This window comes from Micromys minutus (assembly GCF_963924665.1).
Source record: "Micromys minutus genome assembly, chromosome: 23".
In the NCBI taxonomy this organism is placed as follows: Eukaryota; Metazoa; Chordata; class Mammalia; order Rodentia; family Muridae; genus Micromys; species Micromys minutus.
In genome coordinates this window covers 27583537-27589084 of record NC_137958.1, presented here as the reverse complement: position 1 = coordinate 27589084, position 5548 = coordinate 27583537, and positions in this window count along the sequence as shown.

The window sequence follows — 5548 nt, the reverse complement described above, 5'->3', positions numbered from 1 at the left end:
AAATTAAATAACAATGCTGGAGGTCAAACCCAGGATTTTGAACATGCATTTCTTTAATTTTTTTAAAATAAAGTAGAACATGAATCTGGGGCTGTGGAGATAGTTGCCCATTATATGTTAGGCTTTGAACCAAAAAGTGTTGCTACTTAATCATGAAGATCAAAGTTCAGGTCCCAGCACTCATGTAAACAAGACTGGTATCTTGCAATGTCTGCAAACTGCAGCTTAGGGGGATCCAGCCTAAGGCCTCATTGTTGCACATGTTCACATGTGCACACACACACACTAAATTTTCTATAAATCCAGGCTTTTAGGTTTGTTTAGGAAAATAACAAACAGCATTTAAAAGATGTAAATAAGCTACACCTTCAATAACATTTTAGTAATTACATAATAAATCACAAATTTCTTTAGTAGTAGCCTAGGCATCACCTGCAAACATATTCCTATTCATTTTCAAACCCTGTGGTGGCTTGGTTTTTCTTGGCCCAGGGAATGGCACTATTAGGAGGTGTCGCCTTGTTGGACTAAGTGTGGCTTTGGAGGAAGTGTGTCACTTTGGGGTTGGCCTCTAAGCTCCCAGTGCTTGAGTTCCACCTAGCGCAGAAGGGACCCACCTCCTGGCTGCTTGCAGAAGAGTCTCCCCATCCGGCTGCCTTCAGGTCAAGACGTGGAACTCTCAGCTCCTCCAGTCACGTCTACCTGCACGCTTCCCACCATGATAATAATGGCCTGAACATCTGAAGATGTAACCCAGCCCCAGTTAAAATGTTCTCCTTATTGCCTTGATCATGTTGTCCCTTCACAGCAATGAAATCCTAAGACAGAATTTGGTCCCAAGGACTCAGGCATTGTTGTGACAGGACTGAGCATGGCTTTGTTTGGAGGAATGTAGATTTGGGAACTTTGGAGTTGGAAAGCAATGGAGTTCTTTAAGTGAGGCTTAAGGGACCAGCCCAGTAGGAATTATGAAAGACACTGGTGCCGAGTGTGATTTCAACTGTGGGGGCCTGGCTTAAGAGGTTTCAGGGGAAACTATTAGATGAGAAAGTAGGGAAAACCTTAGAACATATAGGCACAGGAGAAAATTTCCTGAACAAAACACCAATGGCTCAAGCTCTAAGGTCAAAGATTAACAAATGGGACTTAATGAGATTGCAAAGTTTCTGTAAGGCTAAGGACATCGTCAAGAAAACAAAACGGCAACCAACAGAATGGGAAAAGATCTTTACCAACACCACATCAGATAGAGGCCTAATATCCAAGGTGTACAAGGAACTCAAAAAGCTAGACACCAGAGAATCAAATAACCCTATTAAAAAATGGGGTACAGAGCTAAACAAATCATTTTCAGTTGAGGAACACCGAATGGCCGAGAAACATCTGAGGAAGTGCTCGACATCCTTAGCCATCAGGGAAATGCAAATCAAAACAACCCTAAGATTCCACCTCACACCAGTCAGATTGGCCAAGATCCAAAACTCAGATGACAGCAGATGCTGGCGAGGCTGCGGAGAAATAGGAACACTTCTCCACTGTTGGTGGGGTTGCAAGCTAATACAACCACTCTGGAAATCTGTCTGGCGATACCTCAGAAAATTGGATATAGTACTACCTGAAGACCCAGCTATTCCACTTCTGGGCATACACCCCAGAGACACTTTAACACACAACAAAGATATATGCACCACAATGTTCATAGCGGCTCTATTTATAACAGCCAGAAGCTGGAAGGAACCCATATGTCCTTCAGAAGACGAATGGATACAAAAATTGTGGTACATATACACAATGGAATACTACTCAGCCACCAGAAACAATGACTTAACCAAATTCTTAAAAAAATGGCTGCATCTAGAGAAGATCATCCTGAGTGAGATAACCCAGTCACAAAAGAACAGACATAATATGCAGTCACTGATAGTGGGATGCTAACCCCAGAGGCTTGCACTCCCCCCAGAAACAACTCACAGACTGTATGAAGTCCAAGAAATAAAGAAAACAAAAACTATACATATATTCACAAAACAAGAGGACTTTGACTATTTCCATGTTGCGTTTTGTTTTGCATGTACTTTACGCTTATTGCAACTAGTACGTTTTCAATGCATACTGTCAAGCCCTTGAAAAAAATCAAGTACTGACTAAAAAACATATTCACATGGTCTTATGTAAAATTTATTTTAATGTCTGAAAAAACAGTACTGACAAAAATGTATAATTTTAAGCAAAAAATGTTTAAAATCTTTACATTTATCTTTGTTTTGCAAAATAAATTCGTTTAAAAAAAAAGAGGTTTCAGGGGAAAGGATTTTTAGTATGTTGCATGGAGATCATTCTTATGGTATTTTGGTGAAAAATATGGCTGCTTTTCGTTCTGTTCTGGGGGAGTCTGCCTGAGGCTAAGGCAAAGACATTCAGGTTAACTGAACTGACAAAGGGTGTTTCAAATCGACCAAAATTTAGACTGTTCTGTGGTTCACTCTTCCGAGGGGGATTTTCATCAAGCATAGCAAGGTTAGAAAGGAAAAATATAAAATATATGGTTCAAGTATTAAAGGGGCACAAGGAAATGTAAGGGAGCTAAATCCTGTGTTCAGGAATATTAAATGGAATTAAGGGAGTGCTGACCTCAGGGCAAGGTTTCACCCAGCTAGCTTATTGTTTGTGCATTTACAGTAGAACAAGGGACAATTACATCACATTAGGCATTATTATGGCCTGCTTATTGTTTTCATTTGGACACAAGAAGATATTATTATGTGTCAAAATGACAAGGGATGTTTTGTGATGGCTATTCTTGGTTGTCTACCTGACTACCTCTGAATGAACTACAAATACAGAACTTATAAAGAACTTGTAAAAAGATAAAGATGCAGAGTTTGGAGATTACCCAGCTGGTGTTTGGTCTTGCTTTGGTCCAGTGTTTCCTCATAGGAGGCTTGGAAAGCTAATGTATATATTGTGTGATGTTCGAAGTATGGGATCTGCTTTTTTATTTTATAGGGGATTACAGTTAAGAAATTGCCTTAAACTCAGAAGAGACTTTGCATTTTTTAAATACTGCTAAGACTGTGATAACCTATGAGACTTTGGAAGTTGGACTAAATGTACTATGTTATGGCTAGGTATGTCCCCCTTAGCTTTGTCTCATGTGTTTGAACAAGCTTCCTGGGACCAAAAGTGCAATGTGGTGGTTTGGATATGCTTGGCCCAGAGAATGGCACTATTAGGAATTGTAGCCTTGTTGGAAGAATCGTGTCATTGTGGTGGTGGTGGGTTTTGAGTCTCCAGTATTCAAGCTCATGCAGTGCAAAAGAGACAGCCCCTCCCCCCCACCCGAAGAGTCTCTAACTGGCTGCCTTCTGATTAAGATGTAGAACTCTCCCTATTCCAGCACCATATCTTTCTGCACACTGCTTTCCTTCCCACCATGACAATGGACTAAACCTCTGATTTTGTAAGCCAGCTCCAATGAAATGCTGTCTTTCTTAGGAGTTGCCTTGTCATGGTGTCTCTTCACAGCAATGAAACCCTAACTAAGATACCATCTAAAACCACCTAACTAAGGCCAGCACTAAGACACAATCAGATCAAAGTTTGGACACTTGAATTCACCTAATGAAGCTGTTCTCACTGATACTTGTTCATGGGTAGATATATACAAAGAATTCAAGAATCAAATAGCCCTATTAAAAAATGGAGTACAGAGAGCTGAGAAGCACCTAAAGAAATGCTTAACATTCCTAGTCATCAGGGAAATGCAAATCAAAACAACACTAAGATTCCACCTCACACCAGTCAGAATTGCTAAGATCAAAAAACTCAGGTGACAACAGATGTTGGTGAGGATGTGGAGAAAGAGAAACACTCCTCCACTTTTGGTGGGATTGTAAACTGGTACAACTACTCTGAAAATCAGTCTGGTGGTTCCTCAGAAAACTGAACATAGTACTACCTGAGAACCCAGATTTACCACTCCTGTGCATATACTCAAAAGAAGCTCCAACATCTAACAAGGACACATGCTCAACCATGCTCATAGCAGCCTTATTTATAATAGCCAGAAGCTGGAAAGAACCCAGATGTCCTTCAACAGAGAAATGAATTCAGAAATTGTGGTACATATACACAATGGAGTACTAATCAGCTCTTAAAAACAATGACTTTATGAAATTCCTAGGCAAATGGATGGAACTTGAAGCTATCATCCTGAGTGAGGTGACCCAGTCGCAAAAGAACACAAGAGAACATGGTATGTACTCCCTGATAAGTGGATACTAGCCCAAAAAGCTAGGAACACCCAAGAAACCATCCATAGAACTTACGAAGCTCAAAGAAAAGGAAGCCAGAAGGTGGATGCCTCAGTCTTTCTTAGAGGGAAGAACAAAACACTTATGGGAGGAAATAAAGGGACAAATAGAGGAGCAGGGATTGGAGAAAAGATTATCCAGAGACTGCCTCACCTGGCAATATACCCTATATGTGCCCAATAAACCCAAGCACTATTGCTGATACCAAGTAGTGCTTACTGGCAAGAACCAATATGGATGCCTCCTTAGAGGCTCTGCCAGAGCCATATTGATACAGAGGAGAATGCTTGCAGCTAACCATCAAACTGAACACAGGAACCCAAATGAAGGAGCTAGAGAAAGGACTGAAGAAGCTGAAAGGGTCTGCAACCCCATGGGAAGAACAAAATGATCAACTAACCAAACCCACCACAGCTCCCAGGGACTATAATACCAATCAATGAGTTAGCATGGAAAGACCCATAGCTCCATATGCATATGCAGCAGAGGATAGCATTGTCTGGCATCAAAGAGAGAAGAGGCCTTTGGTTCAGAGAAGGCTCATTTTTCTCAATGTAGGGGAATGCCAAAGTGCTGAGGTGGGAGAGGGAGCACCTTCATGGAGGCAATGGGAGGGGGAGGGGGATGGGACTGTGGGAAAGGGAAAACACCTGAAATGTAAATGCAGAGAATATCCAATAAAAAAAGTTGGAAAAAAAGAACGAAAACATCTGAAAAGGGCACTGATGGGATAAAGAATCCAAGGAGCCCAGCTTTAGTCATGGAGGCTTCCTCAGTCTCAGGTCTTTGTTATGAAGTAGGCCATGTCCGCTCCCTGCAGCTTCTGCTATGCAGAAGGAACAGGAAAAGGACTCTGCCTGTTCTTTGTAGCACTGCATGTGCAGCAGCCGCACAGTGCTCAATAAATTCCCCTGCAGCGAAGAAAAGGGACAGAGGAAAAACTAGTCCATGCACTAGAACGAGAGAGGGCTGGGCACTGGGAACAGAAACTAGATTAAAATTAAAATAGCGTTTTATCCAACTACACACATTATCAAGTCAGAAGAAATTGAAGTCCAATCAACATACAATTAAAAAAGAATTTTTAAAAGGGGGGCAATGACCACAACTGTTACTAAACAATAAATAATTTTTAACAAATAAAAAAAGTATTATAAAAGAAAGGGCTGGAGGGACGGCTCAGCAGTTAGGAACACTGTCTGCTCTCGCAGAGGACCTGGGTCTGATTTCCTGGA